Below are 25,122 nucleotides of genomic sequence, written 5' to 3'. Positions count from 1 at the left end.
CATGCTCAATGAGCAGATTGCCTATTACACTGATCATGCTATGCCTATGGCATAGCAATGATCGTTATATGAAATAAACAAATGAATGTACAAGTCCTCCAAAGGGACTTTAAATGTGTTAAAAAAAAAAGTAAAAATAATTATTACACTACCCCAAAGCCCCTCCCCCAATAAATGTTTAAATCACCCCCCTTTCCCATTATATAAATAAAACGTATAAAAATAAATAAACATATAATATACCATAACGTACGTAATTGTCCTATCTATTAAAATATAACAAGCGGCATCACTTACGGCGAACGGCGTAAACGAAAAGAGCGAGAATTACGAGAAAAGTGCCAGAATTACCGATATTTTGTTACATATGACCTATAGAATAATAGTATCATGTCCTTTTTACCGTATAGTGCATTACGTGGACACAGGAACCCCCCAAAAGTTACCATATTGCGTTCTTTTTTACGATTTCATCAATTTATACCTTCATAAATAATAGGGATTCTGTCATACATGTATGGTAGAATGAATGAAAGATGCCATTACATAGTACAACTACTCTGTAAAAAACAAGCCCCCACAATGCCCTGTAGATAGAAAACTGAAAGTGCTAGAACTAGAAGGGGAGGAGGAAAAAACTAAAACGCAAAAATAAAAATTTGCGTGGTCCACTGGGTCATTTTGGGCCTGGTCCTCAAAGGGTTAATAGTTCAGGCAATTACTCACGTAGCAATAGTAAATATGTTTATTTTTTATTTATAAAATGGAAAATGAGGGCGATTTAAACTAATAATATCGGAGGGGTCTTTTTATTATTAAAAAGACTTTCTTTTTTATTTACATTAACTTTAAGCTCCACTATGGGACAACATTGTACACTTAACTGATCTCTCATAGGATTAAACGTAGTATACATATACTACATCGAAACCATTATTCTGCTGCTCAATTCTAAGGGCTGCTGGAGCCCAAACCAATAAAGCAGCGAGCCAGGATCAGCTTCAGAAGAACGCAGAATCCCAGCCTGCTAGGTAAAAGTGATCGGGCTTCCACGATCACATTAGGGGAAGCTTGATCACCACCACTGCACCACCAATTATGCTTTTTAATGGCATTTAAATGGAGCTGTCAGTTTTGACAGCTGCATTAAAGTGTCTAACAGGCTCTGCCATCGGCCCACGTCCCTCTCTGAATCCCACTAGCGGCTACATAACAAACCTGTAGAGCATCTGTCCTTAAAGGGTTAAAGGGGTTGTCTGGCATTCAGCATCTATATATATATATAGATATATATATATATGTATATATATATATAATGCCGATGCATAGAAGACAAACTAGTTATGCTAACCTGTCCACGCTCTCTCAGTTTGCAGACGCAGAGCCTCTCCTTTCGAGACAAACTCGTGTTGGGAGCAACAGCCCAATCAGCCAAAGGCTGCTGGGCTTTCCCATCTCCAGTCAGTGATTGGCTTAGCGAGCTGTCACTCCTGAGATGAGTTTGTCTCGAAAGTGGAGACAGTCAGTGGGAGACAACAGAACACTGCAACAGGACACTGGGGAAGCGCAGAGAGATAAATATAAGATGTCTATGGTTTTGCATACACCAACAGCTGTTAAAAAATGATAAATGCCACACAACCCCTGTAAGGTTTTTTTGTGATCAATTATTTAAACAGCTCACATACTTTTCATCTGAAGATTCTTGTTCCATCTTCATTCCTTCAGAAAGGCTTCCCTTAAATTTATCTTCTTTATTTTTGCTTCTGCTTCTCCTTCGACGGCTTCGTCCTCCTCGGGAATGTGATCTCCTCCTAAGACGTGATCTACTTCTCCGGCCTCTATCTCTGAAGAAATAAAAAAAAAAAAAATTTAAGATTTAGGTGCACCCTGCTAATGAACCTAAAGTAGGTTTTGTAAAAAAGGGCTTTTTTAGTATGACAGCTTTTGTCTGTGGGAGTCCATTGAGTCTTTATGGAAATGTATCAGTGGAATGTGCTGCCCAAAGCTGGAGTAACACTAGCCTTACTTTATTATTTTCCTATATTGACTGTATGTAAGTATAACGTTACACCTATAACAAACTCTTTTCAAGTGATGGTAAATACTTTTGTGTACAAAAAGACATAGTATTTTAGGTGTAATACCTTTATTGGGTATCTACAAAAAAATTATGTTCTTTAGAACAATGATTTTTTTCTAGTTGCCCAATAGATGTATCCCACCTAAAATACTATGTAATTTTGGACACAAAAGTATTTAGCATTACTTGGATTTTGCTGGCTAACACAGTACAACACTAACTATAAACTATAAACTCTTTGCAAAATAAAAATGTACGTTTTTGTTTATTTTTCTATACCTTCTGTGAGGAGATCGGCTTCTTCTCCTGGGTGATCTACTACGTCTGAGAGGCGAACGCGACCTCCTTCGCCCAGGAGACCTGCTTAGACGTCTTCTAGAAGGGGACCATCGAGAAGGGCTGGCTTCTTTTGCTCTTTCATGTCTTGCAAGCCCTTCTTCTCTGCCTCTTGCTCTAAATAAATACAATTAATATAAATATTTTTAAACAAAGATTTGCACAGAACATTAATTTAAGAGCCTGTTCACACTATGGAATCGATGCCGAATCCTGCCTGCGATCAGTTCAAATGGAAAAGCTTGTGTGCCTCCGCTCTCTGCTCAAAGAATTGACATGTCCATGTCAATTTCCATGCTTGATTGACAGTCAGATGGAAGCCAAGCCATGCTTCCAATCTAACTTTTGTGCAAACAAACTGTACAGAGATTTGGAAGCAGGGCTCAGATTCCAGCTGATTGTAGATCAAGCAGGATCAGGGAAGGGAGATAGAGCGAGGAGGCATTGCAGTCCTAAACATTTGAAGAGCTTCAGAAATCCTATTTTGACACTCTTCACTTGAAGATAAAAGCACCTTTTACGTTATAAAAGCATAGACATACATGAAAGGTACCATGCATTAAAAGTTATTAAACAGCGTCAACAGTTTGGAAAGTGAATTGTAGCCTATGCATTCACTTTAAGTTAAATGTTAGGCCCAAGACCCTGGAGAGAAGACTAAACAAAAATCAGGCTGATAGCTTCATAGGTAAAAAAAAAAAAAATTATAGCTGTTTAAACTAATCTGTACTAAAAGCAATTCTAGTCCCGAAGGCCAAAATGCCCTGGACCCGAACCAGTAAAACTGCTAACATACTACATTGGAATTTGTGCCATGCTTCCCTGACATTTTTTCTTTAACACATGGATGTTCCAGAATTTGTTTTTACATCATGTATAAAGATAAGGGATGAGCGAACTTTTGAAAAGTTCGGTTCGATCAGGCAAACTTTTGTGAAGTTCGGATTGGTCCGAACTGAACCGAAACGAACCTTGCTCTAACGGCTGAATAATTGCAGCTACAATAGTGGGAGTGTGATAGGGTATAGTTTCGTTTAGTTGCAGTTGATTACAATGAAAAAAGTGGTGGGAAAAAAAAGTGCAAAAATAATGAGAAAAAAAAATAAAAAAAAAAAATAATAATAGGAATAATATTAATAAAATAGTGAATAAAAGTGCCAAAATAGTGACAAAAAATATTGAAAAAAAAAAGTTTACAAAGAAGGATGCGGCAGCACTTGATTGCACCCAGGCAAGTTTTGTTGAGAAGAGACAAGTCGAGGAACAGGAGGAGGCAGCCGTAGATTGCTCGCCTCTCAGGCCAGTATTGTTGAGAAGAGACAAGTCGAGGAACAGAAGGAGACAGCAGTAGATTGCTCGCCTCTCAGGCCAGTATTGTTGAGAAGAGACAAGTTGATCAGCAGGAGGAGGCAGCAGTTGATTGATTCCAGTCCAGTATTATTGAGGAGAGGCTACTTGAGGAGGAGGCAGCAGTTGATTGTTTTTAATTATACTGGCCTGGAATCAATCAACTGCTGCTTCCTCCTCAAGTAGCCTCTCCTCAATAATACTGGACTGGAATCAATCAATTGCTGCCTCCTCCTCAAGTAGCCTCTCCTCGATAATTCTGGCCTGGAATTGATCAACTGCTGCCTCCTACTGCTCTTCAAGTAGTCTGTTTTTAATTATACTGGCCTGGAATCAGACTACTTGAAGAGCAGGAGGAGGCAGCAGTTGATCAATTCCAGGCCAGAATTATCGAGGAGAGGCTACTTGAGGAGGAGGAGGCAGCAGTTGATCGATTCCAGGCCAGTATTATTGAGGAGAGGCTACTTGAGGAGGAGGCGGCAGCAGTTGATTGATTCCAGGCCAGTATAATTAAAAACAGACTACTTGAAGAGCAGGAAGAGGCAGCAGTTGATCGATTCTAGGCCAGTATTATCTAGGAGAGGCTACTTGAGGAGGAGGAGGCAGCAGCAGTTGATCGATTCCAGGCCAGTATTATGGAGGAGAGGCTAATTGAGGAGGATGAGGCAGCAGTTGATCGATTCCAGGCCAGTATAGTTAAAAACCGACTACTTGAGGAGAAGGAGGAGGCAGCAGTTGATTGATTCAATGTCAGTATTATTAAAAACAGACCAGGTGGGGAGCAGAAGAAGGCAGCAGTTGATGGCTCTCAGGCCAGTATTGTTAAAAACAGACAAGTTGAGATGGCAGCTTCCGCAGCTCTTGATTCCACCCAGTATGTTTCCAAATAGACAATTGACGGTGGGGGCATTAGTAGGAGTAGTATTCTTTTGGACCCAGAAGGACCTAGTACAGACAACTGAAGTTTCAAGCTAAGGATATGCACGTTTGTAAAAATCATTCTTTAAACATGACAACATGTTGATGTAGAGTTCAGCACAGGACAGTCAACGTTAAAAAAAAAACAAAAAAAAAACCTCTAACATTACACCTAGTCTAGCAGGATACGGATACGGTAAAATAGACCTCACCCACAGAATCCATGAGGTGAAGAAAGGACATTTAAAAAGGCACAGATTCAAGAAGGCTTTACCCCAGTTCCATTATCCAAAAATACGAGTCCAATTTTTATTAAATTGACACCTCACTGGCACTTGCTTTACAAATTGACGCAACTACTCTGGTGTCAAACCTGTTGAATCTGGGCCTATGGCTGTTGGCGATACCATATATATTTTTTTTTTTCTTAACACCAGTTGGTGTCCTAACCGAGTGTAGCGTCCAATCCAATGGATGTATGCTTTTGTGTTTTTTAAAGTGCTGTCACCAGCACTTAAAGTCCGATCAATTTATAAGTTCTGGGTCAAGTGAGGGTACAGAAAGTTATTGATTGCCTAGGACTTATCTTTTAAAGTGGGTAGGGGAAAAAAACCCTGATGGGGTATGGGAGTGACCTCCCACCCTCGCTTTTGTCACTCCCAAAAAAACTCACCCTATGGGTACCTTTACATGTGACTGCGGGTCTACTGAGTAAAATCCACAGGGCATTTTTATACCATTTACCAAATGGCATTAAGTACTAGGGTGCCGGCCGGACATACACAGTTCTGCGCTGAACTGGGTATTTGCGCCCAGCCCCATAGTACTGAAGGTGGCACAAAATCAGCCAACGATGCGCTGTGGATTTTAGCCAGCAGGGAACCACAAAAAGCCTCCTATTGTAAAGGCACCCGTAAATAAGGCAAGTTAACCTGCCTTTCAGCAACTGTTTGTTGCTGTAACTAACTGTGGTGGTTTTTATATCACAGTTGAAGGACAGCAGCCTCCGTGATATATACCCCATAGACAGCCTAAGGCTGCATTCCCACGTTCCGTGATCCTGACGGATCAAGGACGTGGAATGCATGTACCGGAGTCCCCCCGCGCCCGGACAGCATCTGTAATTAGATGCTGGGAGCGGGGGAGACTGTATTCATAAGCGCCGCACTGTAATTAATCAGCCGCGCGGTGCTGTTACTACAGTGCGGCGCTTATGAATACAGTCTCCCCCGCTCCCAGCATCTAATTACAGATGTTGTCCGGGCGCGAGGGGTCTCCGGTACATGCATTCCACGTCCGTGATCCAACAGGATCACGGAACGTGGGAATGCAGCCTTATTCCACACGTGACTGCATGAGAGGCGTGAAATAATTTGCACAGAGAAGAACCCCATCGGGATTTGCGGTGCAAGATTTCACTACTCTCATGATATCCACAAAATACCTCAAGAACAGTTAGTACCCGCTCACAAAACGGTGAGTAGTGTTCCTTGGAACGGGTGCTAGGGATAGAACCCCACGTCTATAGTTCACAAAAGGTGAAATCCACACTTTTTGAAGCATAGTCGTGGGGATTATTTTAGGGGTTGCTACTGTTCTTGGGGTATGGGTTGGACGGTGCACTGGTGTGAGGCATTAATCTGGTGTGGAGATGTTAAATGGCTAACACACCATGGGCATCAAATTTGGAAATAGGGATCTGTTTTTTCAAATGTATCCGAAGTTGGGAATATTTAAGGTGATTTTTTTAAAAAAAAATTGGGGTCTAAGGGGGGAACATTACTTAATAAGTTAAATTACAGATTTTTACGTTGGGCACATATTTAGGATATTAATATCAATTTCTTGGACACACGGATTGCCATGCAAGACGGGTGACTGATGACTTAGTCATTCACATCAGGCAGGGGGGTGGTATAATCCAATGTAATCCAGGCACGATTCATCTTAACAAAAGTGAGCATCTCCACACTGTGGCAAGAGAGCCTCGTTCTTTGCGGTGTTATGATGTTACCCGCCGCACTAAATACCCTTTCTGACGCCACACTACTGGCTGGGCAGGACAGCAGAGCCTAGGAAAACTCTGCCAGTTGAGGCCAAATCTCAAGTTTTTCTGCCCAGTACTGCACGGGGTCGGTGACACTTTGGGGCAGGGTGGAATCAAGGTAGGCAGTGACCTGGTGGCTGAGCTCATGCTGGTCCACGCCATGAGTCCGGTGCTGTGTCCTTTCTTCACCAGCTGGCTGCATGAAATCGCTCATGAGGGCTTGCAGGCTGTAGTGACTTCTGACGCCTCCACTATTGGTGGTGGGAGTGGAGCACGCTGGTTCCCCCCCAGAGGATGTTGTCTGGGAACCTGGCTGGTCTCGCAGGTAAGTTGAGACCAACTGACTGGTGAGCATGTCCCTGTAGTACACCAGTTTAGCCTCCCTCTGTGATGGCGGGAAGAATTCTGCCATTTTGAGGCGGAAGCGAGGGTCCAAAAGGGTGGCCAGCCAGTATTTGTCCCTCTGGCGGATGCCCACAATCCGGCTATCATTCCGCAGACACTCCAGCAGACACCTTGCCATCTGCACCAAGGACAATGAGCGCCTCTCCTCTCCACTGTCCTCGGTATAGTTCCAGGGTCTGCTGGGGTCTTCCTTCTCTTCCTCTACCACCTCATCCTCCATCTGCTCCTGTGATGGAGAGGCAGAGAAGCCAGGTGGGCAGTGTGCGGAATGGCTGGGCGTAGACATCCTCCTCCTCAACCTCCATCTGCCCTTCATCCAGCTCTGGGCTCAAGGCGATGTTCAGCCTTGGAGTTGTGGCCTGGGAATCCTCGCTGATGATGTTGGTCAGCGCACTTTCCAGAACATGGAGGAGTGGGATGATGTTGTTGATTCCATAGTCCTGCCTGCTCACAAAGAGTCGCGTCCTCAAAAGGGATCAACAATTGGCAGACTTCCAGCATTAACTGCCAGTGTGTTACTTGGAAGTCGCAGTGTGGCGTGAAGCTGCCTGATTGCCCCCATGAGGTAGTCTGTTACGGCTGACCTTTGCTCGTACAGGCGGTCGAGCATATGGAGGGCAGAATTCCAGCCCACTGTGGCTTTGTTGACCCAGGCTCACCAGAAGGAAGGACAGCCTGAGAGCGGCGGGCCTGACATTGGTGGTAAGACACTGGTCAGGTTTGGACTGCAGTGGTGGTGGAGGCAGAACTTGTGCTACCCGCTGCTGGCCCCCTAAAGCACCGTGGAGGTGACAGTGGCAAGAATGGGCCAACTTCCTGATGGTCTCCTGGGAGGATGTTGACCCAATGGGCAGTAACCAACATGTACTGCCCTTGCCCATAATTAGAGGACCAGACATCAGCACTCAGGTGCACGGTCTTGGACACCGAGAGTCCCAATGAGTCGCCAACCTTTCTCTTCACATAACTGTGCAGTGATGGGACAGCTTTGCTAGAGAAGTAGTGGCGGCTGGGGACCCCCCATCTGGGGTGCGCACACACGACGAAATCCCTGAAAGGCTGGGAGTCTACAAGATTAAATGGCACCAGCAGCTTAACCAGGTGTCTGTCAGTTTCTGTGCCATGGGATGGCTGCTGCAGTACACCTGACGTTTTGCCATGGACTCGGTCAGGGATTGCTGCCTCATTAGGGGTGTACATGGCAGTGAGACTGTGCTGCTGCTAACAACTGAGGCTGACGAGCCCTGAGTTCCAGTGAGAGGATGCTGCATGATGGAATCTGCCGTGTATGGTGCATCCTGACAGGAGGTGGTATTTGGGTAATGGTTTTTCCAGGCCTGTTGGTGTTGCCTTTCCATGTGCTTCCTCATGGATGTTGTCCCAAGATAATCACCCCTGCCACGACTGACCCTCTCATTGCACAGCAGGCACAGAGCGATGTTCTTATCTGTCCCCAGGCGAAAGAACTGCCAGACGACAGAGGGCCGTGGTTTGCTGCCAGCCACGGGGGGTCTTGCTGGTTGCTCACTGCCACCGCTGCCTGAGGGTCCCCTCTCAGGACCAAGCCTTAAAGGTATTGATGAAGTCTGCCTGGTAGGTTGTCTTCTACCCCTCCCTCTTGTGCCTCGCTTCCTTGCACCAGTGGGATGTTGCTGCTTCGGTAGCGCCTCACTTTCCTCCCCTGATGACGCCGAAGATAATGCTGCTTGAGGGCGCCATGTCCGATCAGCGACATCATCATCACCACCACCACTGCTACTTTCCTCCAGGGGCTGGGACAGGATCTCAGGTGTGGCACTGGATGCCCCTCCCTGACTCTGTTGACTGCTTACAGCCAACACCTCCTCTGCAGTCTCTGCATGTTCCACCTGCTGCCTTTGGGGGACTACTACCTCCTCCTCATCATCATCACTAAAAAGTGGTAGAGACTCCAAGGGCAAATCAAGGTTTGCCAAGAGTTCCCTGGCAGAAGGTGCCCCAAAGGTGAGTGGCATATTAAAGGAGAATTCCGGAGTCTGTTAAAAAAAACAATTTCCAAATAAACAAGGGATCATGTCTAACTTTTATGTAGTAACACTTTGAGCCCAAAATCGCTTCTCTCCGACCCCCACATCACCCGTTCTGATCATCATCTGGTCTCTCCTAACTTCCTGTTTGAGCTCCCAGCTCCTCTTCCTCGTGGCTCTTACAATGTCACTCCCCTCTGCTCTTTGTCAAGCCCACCTTCTGAATATTCTTATTCCTCTCATCAGCCTATATCTCCGCCTCATTCATCCTGCATAGCATTACTAGTACAGTGTCTGCACATTATGAGGGAACCTGTTGCTGAATTCTGAAGTATCATCTACCAACAGCTTAGCAAAATAGTAAATCATTATACTTGCAAATCAGCACATAGATATATACCTTTACTATCTAACATATAGTTGATGTATAAGTGTAGAATCATGACAGTATTGATTTAACATCCCCTGTTGCACCCCCCTTCTGTTATGATCGGTGCACAGTCTGTCAGGCTGTGCAGACACTGAAGGGTTATCTCCCCTGCACTCCCCCCTCCCTTATGAGTAGGCTGTGCAGACACTGAAGTAGGGCTAGGTGATATGGCCAAAAAATAAAATCTCGATTTTTAAATTTTTTGGGACGATTCTCGATTTAAATCTCGATTTTTTTTTTCTTTTTTATTAAAGCGCAACTATAAAATATTTTTACAATTTAGTTTTAGTTAGTTTAGGCCATTATAAGAATTTTTGCAATTTAGATTAATCACGTAAATTGAACCGTTTTTTAAATATATGAAGCAGAATGTCCCCTTAGCTGTGTGTTTGTCTCTCTGCTACTTGCGCAAAACTGTCCAGTCCTGCTGAAAATCCGTACATTGCCTGAGGAGCAGTTAGGTACGGACTGTCAGCAAGTCACATGACAGGCAGTGAGGAGGAGTCTCCTGATCATGCTGTCTGTGCTAGAGCTGGGTGATTGTTACCAGGCTGTGTGGTAAGCAGCAGACCCCAGCTCTCCTTCCTGACATGTGCTCCGGTGTCTGGTGACAGGTCAAACACCGGAGCACACAGGAGTAGGAGAGCTCCAGTCCTCTCCCGCCCCTCCCTTGCTTCCTCTCACCCTGCACTGGACGGCAGCCCCCTCCTCAGCAGCTCTGGCTCCTCTCCGGTATCTGTGAGTGTTAGGGTACTATAACACGGAACGATAATCGGCCGAATCGGCCCGATTCGGCCGATTATCGTTCCGTGTACTAAAGACAACGATCAGCCGATGATCGTTGTCATCGGCTGATCGTTGATAGAAGTTCAGACCTATAATCGTCGGGTGCCGACCATGCACCGATACGTGTAATAGCGGTGCACGGCCAACACTGACGATTAGCAAAGAAGAATACATACCTAATCCATGGTCCAGGGTTCCTCTTCCTCAGAGCTTCTTACCGGGTCCCGTGCGCTCCGGCTTCTCAGCGGCCTGTGTCAGCTGACAGGCCCCTCGGCCAATCACAGGCCGGAACCGCCGCAGCCAGTGATGGGCCGAGCGGCCTGTCAGCAGAGACAAGCAGCTGTGAAGCTGAAGTGTGCGGACCCGGGGAGAAGTTAAGACGAAGAGGAACCCTGGACCATGGATTAGGTATGTATACAGGTTAAACAAAGGCTGCAAGGACATCGGTAACGATGTCCCTGCAGCCCTTGTTTAACGATTATCGGCCCGTGTAATAGGCCAAGTAAACGAGCAACGATCTAGCAGATCACTGCTAGTTTACAGGTATTATCAGGCCCCCATCGGCCCGTGTAATACCATACTTATGGCCCCCTCCCCCGATTCCTGCACTTTCTTTCCATGTGCTCTGCTATCTGTACACCGGAGCACACAGACAGAGGAGGCGCTGCGGTCCCCTCCCCCCTCCTCCGGTCAGTCTGACACCCTTTCAGTGCTGGTGCTCTCCTGTAGTAAGCAGGAGAGTAACCCTGTCCTCCTGTTATGTGCTCCTGTCAGGTATCAGAGCACATAGAGGGAAGAGTGCTGTGCTCCCCCAGCCCCCACTCCCCTGCATAGTGTTCCACACCTTACTGTAATGCAGCCCTGTATCTAATCCCACTGTGTGGGATACCACCTACAGGGGTGCTGTATCTAATCCCACCGTCCAGTGTGTGCGATACCATCTGCTATAATGCTGTATCTAATCTCACCGTCCAGTGTGTGCGATACCATCTGCTATGATGCTGTATCTAATCCCACCGTCCAGTGTGTGCGATACCATCTGCTATGATGCTGTATCTAATCCCATTGTCCAGTGTGTGCGATACCATCTGCTATGATAGTGTATCTAATCCCACTGTCCAGTATGTGCGATACCATCTTCTATGATAGTGTATCTAATCCCACTGTCCAGTATGTGCGATACCATCTTCTATGATAGTGTATCTAATCCCACTGTCCAGTGTGTGCGATACCATCTGCTATGATAGTGTATCTAATCCCACGGTCCAGTGTGTGCGATACCAACTGCTATGATTCTGTATCTAATCCCACGGTCCAGGTTGTGCGATACCATCTGCTATGATGCGGTTTCTAATCTCACCGTCCAGTGTGTGCGATACCAACTGCTATGATGCTGTATCTAATCCCACCGTCCAGTTTGTGTGATACCATCTGCTATGATGCTGTATCTAATCCCACTGTCCAGTGTGTGCGATACCAACTGCTATGGCGCTGCTCAGCAGCCAGTGGATGGAGGTACCCAGCAAGATGAGAGATAGGGAGGCCACGCCCACTTTCAGACAGGAGGAGACCACGCCCACTATCTCTCAGCCAGGAGAAAAATTCATTTATTATTCTGACACATGGGCTTTTTATTTGAGAAATTTCATTTTTTGGCTACTGAAATTATAGTTACGCTTTAAATAAACAGAACATTTTGCTCCTTGCAGCATCAGATACTACTTTAATGACGTTTGACACAACTGTATTGTTTCCCACTGTAACAGTACTCCCCCTGTAGTAGACAAGCCCATTGTGTGCCCCATATAAGTAGTTTTCCCAAATATGTGCCCTATGTACTCTGTGCCCCCATATAGTGTAGGATATCTTCTTTGTGCCTCCATCTAGGTAGGGTGTAGTAGTACAGGTACAGGATGAGGGGTGTGGTGGTGGTAGTACAGGTACAGGATGAGGGGTGTGGTGGTGGTAGTACAGGTACAGGATGAGGGGTGTGGTGGTTGTAGTACAGGTACAGGATGAGGGGTGTGGTGGTAGTAGTACAGGTACAGGATGAGGGGTGTGGTGGTGGTAGTACAGGTACAGGATGAGGGGTGTGGTGGTGGTAGTACAGGTACAGGATGAGGGGTGTGGTGGTGGTAGTACAGGTACAGGATGAGGGGTGTGGTGGTGGTAGTACAGGTACAGGATGAGGGGTGTGGTGGTGGTAGTACAGGTACAGGATGAGGGGTGTGGTGGTGTAGTACAGGTACAGGTATGAGGGGTGTTGTGGTGGTAGTAGTACAGGTATAGGATGGTGGGTGGTGTAGTAGCAGTACAGGTACAGGATGAGGGGTGTGGTGGTGGTAGTACAGGTACAGGATGAGGGGTGTGGTGGTGGTAGTACAGGTACAGGATGAGGGGTGTGGTGGTGGTAGTACAGGTACAGGATGAGGGGGTGTGGTGGTGGTAGTACAGTTAAGGATGAGGGGTGTGGGGTGGTAGTTACAGTACAGGATGAGGGGTTGTGGTGGTGGTAGTTACAGGTACAGGATGAGGGGTGTGGTGGTGGCAGTACAGGTAAGGATGAGGGGTGTGGTGGTGGTAGTACAGGTACAGGATGCAGGGGGTGTAGGTGGTGTAGTACAGGTTACAGGAGAGGAGGGGGTGGTCGGTGTAGCTACAGGTACAGGATGAGGGGGTGGTGTAGTAGTACAGGTACAGGATGAGGGGTTGTTGTGGTAGTAGTACAGGTACAGATGAGGGGTGGTGGTGGTAGTAGTACAGGTACAGGAGATGAGGGCCATGGTGGTAGTAGTAAAGGTACAGGAGATGAGGGGTGTGGGTGGTAGTAGTAACAGGTACAGGATGAGGGGTGTGGTGGTAGAGTACAGGTACAGGATGGAGGGGTGTGGTGGTAGTAGACAGGTACAGGAGATGAGAGGTGTGGTGGGTAGTAGTACAGGTACAGGAGATGAGGGGTGTGGTGGTAGTAGTACAGGTCCAGTAGAGGGGTGTGGTGGTAGTAGATCACAGGTACAGGATGAGGGGTGTGTGGTGTAGTAGTAGTACAGGTACAGGATGAGGGGTGTGGTGGTAGTAGTACAGGTACAGGATGGTGGGTGGTGTAGTAGTACAGGTACAGGATGAGGGGTGTGGTGGTAGTAGTACAGGTACAGGATGAGGGGTGTGGTGGTAGTAGTACAGGTACAGGATGAGGGGTGTGGTGGTAGTAGTACAGGTACAGGATGAGGGGTGTGGTGGTAGTAGTACAGGTACAGGATGAGGGGTGTGGTGGTAGTAGTACAGGTACAGGATGAGGGGTGTGGTGGTAGTAGTACAGGTCAGGATGAGGGTGTGGTGGTAGTAGTACAGGTACAGGATGAGGTGTGGTGGTAGTAGTACAGGTACAGGAGGAGGGTGTGGTGGTAGTAGTACAGGTACAGGATGAGGGGTGTGGTGGGTAGTAGTACAGGTACAGGAGATGAGGGGTGTGGTGGTAGTAGTACAGGTACAGGATGAGGGGTGTGGTGGTAGTAGTACAGGTACAGGATGAGGGGTGTGGTGGTAGTAGTACAGGTACAGGATGAGGGGTGTGGTGGTAGTAGTACAGGTACAGGATGAGGGGTGGTGTAGTAGTAGTACAGGTACAGGATGAGGGGTGTGGTGTAGTAGTACAGTAAAGATAGGGGTGTGGTGTAGTTAGTACAGGTACAGGATGGAGGGGGTGTGGTGGTAGTAGTACAGGTACAGGATGAGGGGTGTGGTGGTAGTAGTTACAGAGTACAGGATGAGGGGTGTGGTGGTAGTAGTACAGGTATAGGATGAGGGGTGTGGTGGTAGTAGTACAGGTATAGGATGAGGGGTGTGGTGGTGGTAGTACAGGTACAGGATGGTGGGTGGTGTAGTAGTACAGGTATAGGATGAGGGGTGTGGTGGTAGTAGTACAGGTATAGGATGAGGGGGTTGTAGTAGTAGTAGTACAGGTATAGGATGGGGTGGTGTGGTAGTAGTACAGGTATAGGATGAGGGGTGTGGTAGTAGTACAGGTATAGGATGAGGGGTGTTGTTGTAGTAGTACAGGTATAGGATGAGGGGTGTAGTAGTAGTACAGGTACAGGATGAGGGGTGTGGTTGTAGTACAGGTACAGGATGAGGGGTGTGGTAGTAGTACAGGTACAGGATGAGGGGGGTAGTAGTAGTACAGGTACAGGATGAGGGGGGGGGGTAGTAGTACAGGTACAGGACGAGGGGTGTGGTGGTAGTAGTACAGGTACAGGATGAGGGGTGTGGTGGTAGTAGTACAGGTATAGGATGAGGTGGTGTAGTAGTAGTAGTACAGGTATAGGATGAGGGGTGTAGTAGTAGTACAGGTATAGGATGAGGGGTGTAGTAGTAGTACAGGTATAGGATGTTGGGTGGTGTAGTAGTAGTAGTAGTACAGGTATAGGATGTGGGGTGTAGTAGTAGTACAGGTATAGGATGAGGGGTGTAGTAGTAGTAGTACAGGTATAGGATGTTGGGTGGTGTAGTAGTAGTAGTACAGGTATAGGATGAGGGGTGTAGTAGTAGTAGTACAGGTATAGGATGAGGGGTGGTGTAGTAGTAGTAGTACAGGTATAGGATGAGGGGTGTAGTAGTAGTACAGGTATAGAATGAGGGGTGTAGTAGTAGTACAGGTATAGGATGAGGGGTGTAGTAGTAGTACAGGTATAGATGAGGAATGTAGTAGTAGTACAGGTATAGGATGAGGGGTGTAGTAGTAGTACTGGTATAGGATGAGGGATGTAGTAGTAGTACAGGTATAGAATGAGGGATCTAGTAGTAGTAGTACAGGTATAGGATGAGGGGTGTAGTAGTAGTAGTACAGGTACAGGATGAGGGGTGTGGTGGTAGTAGTACAGGTACAGGATGAGGGGTGTGGTGGTAGTAGTACAGGATGAGGGGTGTGGTGGTAGTAGTACAGGATGAGGGGTATGGTGGTAGTAGTACAGGATGAGGGGTGTGGTGGTAGTAGTACAGGATGAGGGGTGTGGTGGTAGTAGTACAGGTACAGGATGAGGGGTGTGGTGGTAGTAGTACAGGTATAGGATGAGGGGTGTGGTGGTAGTAGTACAGGTATAGGATGGTGGGTGGTGTAGTAGTAGTAGTACAGGTATAGGATGGTGGGTGGTGTAGTAGTACAGGTATAGGATGGTGGGTGGTGTAGTAGTAGTACAGGTATAGGATGAGGGGTGTAGTAGTAGTAGTACAGGTATAGAATGAGGGATGTAGTAGTAGTACAGGTATAGATGAGGGGTGTAGTAGTAGTAGTACAGGTATAGGATGAGGGGTGTAGTAGTAGTACAGGTATAGGATGAGGGGTGCAGTAGTAGTAGTACAGGTATAGATAAGGATGTAGTAGTAAGGGATGTAGTAGTAGTACAGGTATAGATGAGGGATGTAGTAGTAGTAGTACAGGTATAGGATGAGGGGTGTAGTAGTAGTACAGGTATAGATGAGGGATGTAGTAGTGGTACAGGTATAGATGAGAGATGTAGTAGTAGTACAGGTATAGGATGAGGGGTGTGGTAGTAGTACCGGTAAAGATGAGGGGGGGGGGGGGGGTGGTAGTAGCAGTACAGTGGGGGTGACTGGGGGAAACTGAGGCAGGAGTGCACATAACCCTCCTCCTCTCCTCACCCTGGCACACATGCAGGTCCACGGTCTCTGGAGGGGAGGCTGCAGGGACTGTACAATAGGGTGATAGCGCCCAAGCACCCTATTGTACAGTCCCTGTAGCCTCCTCCAGAGACCGGGGACCTGCATGTGTGGCCAAGAAGGGAGCGGGACGCTGTGTGTAAGGGACGGGGGCAGGTCAGTCACTCACTGCTCTTTAAGCAGACTGCCAGCTCGCCCTGCACCGCTCGCCCGCCAGACACTCAGCGCCGCAGTTCCCGGCAGCCCCGATACTCCGGACACCTCGCCGCAGGTCCTGCCCGCCCCACACTCAGCGCCACACCGCACGCCAGACACTCGGCACCGCACCGCCCGCCCGCTCCTCAGCGCTGCAGTTCCTGGCCGCCCCGATACTCCCGACACCTCACCGCAGCTCCTGCCCGCCTTGAACCTCGCCGCACCGCCCGACACTCAGTGCCGCGTCGCCGCACACTCCCGGCCGCACCACCCATCCTGCTGGAATGATCTCCCCTGCACTCCCCCCTCCCTTATGAGCAGGCTGTGCAGACACTGAAGGGTTATCTCCCCTGCACTCCCCCCTCCCTTCCTCCCGTTATAAGCAGGCTGTGCAGACACTGAAAGGACTTCTGTGCACCGATCATAACAGGAGGGAGGAGGGAGTGCAGGGGAGATGCACAGCCTGACAGATATCTCCTCCTGCACTCTTCTCCCCCCTTCCTCCCGTTCTGATGAGTGAACAGACTGAGGTGTTTGCAGAGCCTGCATAAGCCTGCTGATTGGCTAGGCACACAGCAGTCACATGGTGTTCAGGGCTGTTTGCTCTGCCCTGAGAACCATGTGACCAGAAATCCCGTCCAGGAAGGAGGAAGTGCTGATTGGCTGGCCAGCATATGCATGAGCTGGGAGGCGTGCCAAGGCTCACAGGCGAGCCGACAGCTCAGAGGAACGCCTCAGGAACACACCGGATCGTGACGTAGCCAGCTGCACGTCACGACCCAAGAAGCTGCAGGGGACCAGGGACTCGTCGTGACATAGGCAAGAAAAGAGGAAGTAGGCGACTTCCGGTGGCTGGAGGCAGCAGGAAAACTCTGGTAAGGGAATATAATCAGTAATCAGTATATATGGAGATGTTATATAACTTTTTATGTGGGGAGGGAATAGGGCAAATAATTTTTCACCGGACTTCTCCTTTAATAACAGGGGACGGGGCAGAGGACTGTTGCTGACCGTCCCATGTAAGGGTGGTGTCGGATGATCCAGCCGACCTCGTTTGGGAGCTTTGGGCAGTGGAACTGGAGGATTGGGTAAGCCAATCTAGAACTGCTGGCTGTGTGGTTCTTACATGACGCGTGGGCGTCTGGGGTAGCTGCACCCTGCTGCCACGCCTGTTGCCCCGGCTGCCACCGTGCCTGGTGCTGCCACTTCTCCTACCCTCACCGCCTGCCGTTGCAGTCCTTGCCTGGGAAGTGCTGGAAGTAGGACGCTTGGACATAGTTCTTTGGTTGGTGTAAATTTTGAAAAAGAAATAATCTATTGGCCAGAAGGCACAAAGTTTCAGTGACTATTGCTTTGTGGATTGGAGGCACCCACCCAGCAAAGCAGAAATGTACAGGTTATCACAAAAAAACTTTTTTACGTTTCGGGTGGCTAAATGGGTTTGATGGCAACCAGCAGAGCAAAAACGGACAGCTTTTGTGGGGCGCTGACTTAGCGTCACGAAGAACAGCTTATCACAAACAAACTTTTTTTTTATTTTTTTTTACTTTTTTGATTGCGGGTGGCTAAACGGGTTTGACGGCAACCAGCAGAGCACAAACGGACAGCTTTTGTGGGGCGCTGACTTAGCGTCACCTAGAACAGCTTATCACAAACAAACAAACTTTTTTTTATTTTTTTTTTAAGTTTTTTTTTAACTTTTTTGGGTTGCGGGCAGCTAGACGGGGTTGACGGCAACCAGCAGAGCACAAACGGACAGCTTTTGTGGGGCACTGACTTAGCGTCATCTACAACAGCTGATCACAAACAAACTTTTTTTTTTTAACTTTTTTGCTTGCGGCTATACGCGGTTAACGGCACCCAGCAGAGCGGCAACGTCTAGCGTTTCCTCACAATTTTTTAGTTAGATGCCTCTCTCTCCCCCTAACTCTTGATTTCTCAGCCTCTTTCACTATGTATGGGCTTATCAAGCTTTCCCTGGATCTTGCGATTTTTTTTTTTTTATCTTCCTCTCTCCTGCTTCTCTCACAAACAATATATACTCCTTCTCTATCTCTCCCTCTACTTATCCAGTTGTTTGGATATGTAATCTATGTGTTTTCCCTCTCTGCCTAACGTACACCTTCTTTCTCTCTGCCGTTGCGATTTTAACGAACTTCGTAACAAACTTTTTGAAAGTTCGGTTCGGTACCGAACCAAACTTTTTGCAAAGTTTGTAACGAATCTGGTTCATAACGGTTCGGTTCGCTCATCCCTAATGAAGATTATAAAGTGGAGAAAAGAGGGTGTATGTTCACTAACCTAGGAGAAGATAGTCGTCTTCTCTCTGGTTCACGTCGTTTCCTTTCTGGAGATTTACTTTTTGCTCTCCTTGTAGGGGACTGTGTTCGAGAAGGTGATTGTTTCATCTTTTTGTCATGTGTAAATGGAGATCTACTATGCCTTGATGTCCTGTCACGCTGTTTAGGAGTAAGACTCCTTGCTTTTGGGCTGCGTGCTGGTCGGCGGCCTGGTGAGCGGTTCTCTTTCCTGAAGAAGCATCTTTTGAAGGAGATTTAACAGGTTTTTTGTCCCTGTCAATATCAGATCTCCTCGGTTTACGCTCCTTTGACCTTGACCTTCTTTCCTTTGATTTGCTTTGTCTGGGTACAGGGGACTTGGACTTTCTACTGCGATCTCTAATCCTGCTCTCACTTGCTATAGGAGATTTCTTCTGGTCTCTTAACCTTACTCTATCATCTAAAGGAGATAGAGACCTCCTGTTTTTTTCTGGAGATTGTCTGCGTAACGGTGGTGACTTCTTTACTTGATCTTGGATTTGATCCTTTTAGAAGGACTTTTAGATTTCCTTCTCTCCTTAGACTTACTTCTAGGTACTTTTTCTTTAGGCGCTTCAGAGTTGATCTTAGTTTTTTTCTTTTCTGACTTGTGTTTAGTCTTCTCTTTTGGACTTACTCCGACTCCTTCTCTTAGAAACGGTTTTTGAAATCTAGCTCCTGCTTCCCCTTCACGTTTGACTTTATTGACGCTCTCTTTCCATTCCGAATTTTGTCATTAATCTCTCCTTCCTCTTCAGAACCCAGAATTATAGCCCTGCAATATTAAGCCCATGCCGGATTGCACTTTACCCTCCATTAATTCATTCTCAAGCTCTGCTTTAATCATAGCCCTTTTCTTCTCTAAGTCTTCTAACAAAGCAAAGTCATCCAGTTTTGCTCTCTTTGATGGTGAATTATCATCTTTGTCATTATCTCCCATCTCTTTCCGCTTGTGCTTCTTATGCTTGTGTTTATGTTTGTGTTTTTTATCTTTGTCTTCTTCAGAAGAATGCTTGTGTTTTTTGTGCTTGCTCCGATGCTTATGTTTCTTTTTCTTATGTTTACTGTGCTTGATCTGAGGCTGTTCTTCTTCTGAGACCTCGCCATTTTCATCAATGCCACTTCTATCAGACGTGTCAGCGTCATCCATACTGTAAACAAAACAATATGATTAGAGTTCTGGTCCAGGCTTACTATGGCAGCTGCCCCAGAATGCTGGCCCCAGCTGTGCATGGCAAACATGAAATATAGTGCACCAAAGGAATAGTAGAATTGTCTCTCTCAACAAATGCAGCATCATTTTATCGTAATCTAAGCCAACAAATTCTCTTAGAGGAGTCAGATTAGCAAAACACCTTAAGCTACTGTGGTAAGTGTGGCACATTTTTACACTGCCTAGTCTAAGAATATACTATACACGACTACACAGTTTAAGGTGAACCATAACAGCAGGTTTAAAAGACTAACCAGATGTTGTGTTTTCATAGCGCATAGGACATGGAGAATGAAGGTAACTTTTTTACCTTCATCTTCAGCACAGTGAAGTTTAGTGAATGTAATGTAAGTCAATCTGTTTGGCGCACTAGGGGCAGTACTACGTCTCTCAGTGCACCATTTCAATATACATGCAGAGTGCCAGATAAATATTTGAGGCAGAAGGTAGTGTGGATTGGTGCACTTAGGAAAGTATTCCCGTCCCTGAAGCACCAAACTGCCTAATTTACATATTAATAAAATTGATGTTTAATAAATAAATTACCTTTACTTTACCTTTACCTTTCAAATATCAGTCTGTGCTTCCAGGATGTTAAAAAAATATATTCTCTGTAAAAAAAAGTCAAAAAGGCTTTTCCAAGCTCTTGAATAGAAAGTCTCCTCTCTCCCCCCTTCCTGCTTGCTTGACACCTGGAAGTCTCAAGCAGGTCAGGTATGGGAAGAGAGTAAGGAGGTGTTAAAGATTGTTGCACTTCAGGAGCTCTTTGACTCCTTGTACTATAGAATAAAAACATTTTTTAATCTTCTGGAAGCACAAACAGATCTATGAAAGCTACCTTGCGTCTCCTTGACCTAACAGCTATTAAGAACATGAATTACAGTTGACCGATTCACTTTAAAGGAGAAGTCCGTCCAAAATTGATTTTTGATATGTTGTTACTTATGAAAAGTTATACAAATTTCTAATGTACATTAATTATGGGAAATGCACATATAGGACTATTTCCCTTAATTTAGTAGATAAGGAAGTGTTAGAATACTCTCAGATCCAGTGACATCACGACGAAAGGTGTAATTCCTATGGAGTGTCCAGCAGGGGGCGCTCTCTATATAGAAGTCTATGGGTCTTTATTTTTACTATGGATTTCTATGTAATGTAATGTAGTGTAGTGTACAGTGCTTTATTGAATGAATACATCTATGGAATACTATGGAATATAATAGTATTGCATAAATGTATTCATTCAATACATTAGAATATCACAGTAAGCCCGCCGATCCGCCGCATATACACTGAACTACAGCTCCCATCATCTGCTTATAGTATGAACAGGTGATGGGAGATGTAGCTGGGTAATGGATATCACTTGCCTACGATGCCACTGCTTATGCCGCTGGGCGCAGGGGGGAGCCGCTAAGTACACAGGAGCGCCCCCCCCCCTCCTCCTTCCGGGATACCTTCCCCGTATACCACTGCTGACTCCCCGCCTGGCCGCCGCTCTCATATACCGGCTCCCGATGCATCCTGGTGTCCGCGCTGAAGCATCGGGAGCCGGTAAATGAGAGCGGCGGCCAGGCGGGGAGTCAGCAGTGGTATAGGGGGGAAGGTTCCCGGAAGGAGGAGGAGGAGGGGGAGCACTCCTGTGTACTGAGCGGCTTCCCCCTGCGCCCGGCGGCATAAGCAGTGGCATCGCAGGCAAGTGATATCCATTACCCAGCTACAGCTCCCATCACCTGTTCATACTATAAGCAGATGATGGGAGCTGTAGTTCAGTGTATATGCGGCGGATCGGCGGGAATGCGGCGGATCGGCGTGCGGCGGGAATGCGGCAGATCGGCGGGCTTACTGTGATATCCTAATGTATTGAATGAATACATTTATGCAATACTTTGGGGAGCAAGGACACTTGCTCCCCAAAGTATTCCATAGATGTATTCATTCAATAAAGCACTGTACACTACACTACATTACATAGAAATCCATAAAAACAATAAAGTCCCATAGACTTCTATATAGAGAATGCCCCCTGATGGACACTCCATAGGAATAACACCTTTCGTCATGATGTCACTGGATCTGAAAGAATTCTAACACTCCATGATCTACTAAATTAAGGGAAATAGCCCTATATGTGCATTTCCCATAATTAATGTACATTAGAAATTTGTATAACTAACAACATATCAAAAATTAATTTTGGCCGGACTTTTGTCCCAATGTTCCACAACTAAAGTTAAGAAATGCCTTGTATAGCTTTTTGTTCTTAAACATGTGAGTATGTTAGGGGCTCACAAATAAGCTTAAAGTTGTATTCTAGTCTTAAACATTTATAAGCTTCCAGAGGAAAATGTGTGACTGGTGCTGGTCCCAGAGGAGAACAGGGTCCAGGGAACTCATCTGCCATTTCCTTGCAAACACATGCTTCACACAGATCAAATAGGTTGTTGTGCTTGCGCTGGAGTTTATGCAAGCTGGTTGCTGCTATCAGGGATAATAATGTGTGTATAGACGGCCTAATAGAAGTATCAAAACCAAAATGCATTGGCCCGCCTCCAGTGCTTCAGCCCAGGCCTGATGATACATTCACTTTAATGGTGCTTTCACACCTACAGGATCTGCAGCTGATTTTCTGCAGCAGATTTGATTTAAATAACAGAACACAGCATCAAATCTGCTGCAGATCCTGTAGGTGTGAACGCACCCTAAAGGAGAACTATCAGCAGGTTAGACGAATCTAACCTGCCGATATGCTCTACTGCACAGTAGATGCTGATGAGAAATACAAGTCTAATCTGCTGATTCCCCTTTAAAGGTTGCTTTACACGTACTGAATCCGCAGCAGATTTCACTCTGTGAGTTTGCAGCAAAATCTGCTACCGATCCAGTAGTGTGAAGCTGAATGGGTCCCATATACGCAGCGGATCCGCTGCCTGTATGGGACCCAGCCCCTTTAACCTTCCCGCTGCCGACCCCCGCAGCCCTGGCCCTGAGCATACATTACCTGCTCGGCGCCGCGGTTGTGTGTGAAGCTCCCGTCTCTCCTCGCTCCCCATCAGCCAATCAGTGCACAGCAGCACTGATTGGCTGATGGGGAGCCAGGAGCTTCACTGCAGCCTTGGCGCCGGGCAGGTAATTTATGCTCAGGGTCGGGGCCGGTTCCCATACAGGCAGCGTGTATGTGCCCCATTCAGCTTCACACTACAGGATCAGCAGCGGATTTCGCTGCAAACTCGCAGCGTGAAATCCGCTGCGCATCCGATACATGTGAAGCTACCCTAAAGGGAACCAGTCACCAAGAGAATGCAATCTATTCTATCACCAGCATATTATAGACCAGCAAGATCTGTGCAGATTGATAGATCATTGTGGGAAAAAATTCAGTATAGCTTCAGTAAGCTTGACAAAGACCAACTGTCGAAACGTTGCAACTTGTCTGGAATATGCAATAAAGTTTTATTGAAGACTGGTCCCATCAGATGCTGTTTAATCCTTTACATTTGATGTTACTTTGCTGGTTAACTGGGAGTACCGGCCATTCAGTGTGCATCCTATCCTCTACTTGCTGGTAAATGGATCTGATTCCTGGGTGCTGCTGGACTTTACGTTTCCTTGTTACATCACTATGACATGTCAGAAGTGTATACTTTAAATTCTGCTGGGAGAATATTGTGACATACAAGTAGTGTAACAAAGGGTACACCCACCAAAGATAAGATACTAGTGATTTCTTGCGTAAATACTAGAAATGAATTATGAAGGATACGCTTATAAGTAAAATATATAAATTTATTAGATATGCATTAAAAGTACATCTCGTACCAATTTATTGAGCTATTTACAATGAAAGTTTCTCCAAAGTGAAGCCCTATAAAGAGCTATTGAGTCAGTCTGTCTTGTCTAGGAACCATCTGTCCAGTAACTACAGATATCAATTCCAAAATTCAAACACACATAAAATTCTGACAGCTCTCAGCCGACCGATAAGTGCCAATGCACAAAAATAATTAGCTCCTATCAGTCCGCAACCAAATAAACCAGTTGAGGCTAAGAGACTCTTAGACCATCATGCCCATTAAACCATCTCGTCCAACGCGTTTCAGTAACACTGTACGTTACGTCATCAGGGGCTGTAGGGTAAAGGTAAAGGTCAACGTATGTCAGGCTACATGGGCCATATCACAGAGCATAAACAAAATTCAGGCATGTTTAATATGCCAGTAAATTATGTGACAAGGTATTAGTGTTGCCGCATACTGTTCTCACTGTGCCCCTGTGAGTGTTTGATGTCTGTAGTTACTGGACAGATGGTTCCTAGACAAGACAGACTGACTCAATAGCTCTCTATATGGCGTCACTTTGGAGAAACTTTCATGGTAAATAGCTCAATAAATTGGTAGGGCTCTCCTAGCACCGCAGTTGCTGCCCCCAGTCCTTGGATGGACGGCTGCTCGGTAACCACAGAGCTGAGAGCCCTGGCAATGATGGAGGGTGCCATAGCGGTCTGCCATCACCTCACAACCCCCCACAGCTGCCACCCGGCTCTCCCGCCCGACCAGCTACTCCTCTATTACAGGCACAGCCGCACAGGAGACATCCCAGCAGCAGACAATACAGTGACAGCTGCGGCGGCATGAGGCGGCCGCGGAGCACACTGCCGCCCCTACCGACCAGCACATGGCAGCCAGGGGTGGCACCATGCTCTGCCACTACCTTCTTCGCTAAGCCAGGTCGCCATTGTATATACAATCAAGCGTGTGTCCCCTGACGAGCCCTAGGTCCGCTCCACAACACTGAGAGCGGCGAGCTCAGCTCCGTCACCCCAGACTGCCACAGGCCACAGCCCCCATACCGTCACCACGGCCCCCAGACACCCCCGCGCACTCCTTCTTACTCTGGATCGCGCAGCTCCGATTCCACGGCGGCCATTTTCCTCTCAGAGCCCTCAGATTCGGAGGAGACGAGGTTACAGGAACGGAAGAGGGGAAACAAACGTCACGTCCGGAGCTGCACGGGTCACTTCCGGTAATGGTTGGCAATGGTTGGCAACGCCTTACAACATACACAAAAGTGCTGAGACGAGTGTGTCAATGAACAGGCATAAAGTGGAGAGTCTGAATCCTCCTTGATTTCTTCTATCAGCATAAGAGTGTACTGAAGATATTACTGAGATTCAGACACTAATGGAAAAACACACCTCCCAACCTAGAGCAAAGAGGGACATTCAAGGTAACGAGCCACGCCCCTATAGAATTACCACGCCCCCATAGCATTACCACGCCCCAATAGCATTACCACGCCCCCATAGCATTACCACGCCCCCATAGCATTACCACACCCCAATAGCATTACCACACCCCAA

At 46.8% G+C, this 25,122-nt stretch overlaps 1 pseudogene; it reads right to left on the bottom strand.

Moving 5' to 3' along the window:
• Window positions 1–1,688: 1,688 nt before the first annotated feature.
• On the bottom strand, window positions 1,689–24,777 carry LOC138774692 (serine/threonine-protein kinase PRP4 homolog; annotated as a pseudogene).
• Between the last annotated feature and the right edge of the window lie 345 nt (window positions 24,778–25,122).

Source organism: Dendropsophus ebraccatus, unplaced genomic scaffold, assembly GCF_027789765.1.
Source record: "Dendropsophus ebraccatus isolate aDenEbr1 unplaced genomic scaffold, aDenEbr1.pat pat_scaffold_1034_ctg1, whole genome shotgun sequence".
Lineage (NCBI taxonomy): Eukaryota > Metazoa > Chordata > Amphibia > Anura > Hylidae > Dendropsophus > Dendropsophus ebraccatus.
This window is presented reverse-complemented; position numbering and strand designations above follow the sequence as displayed.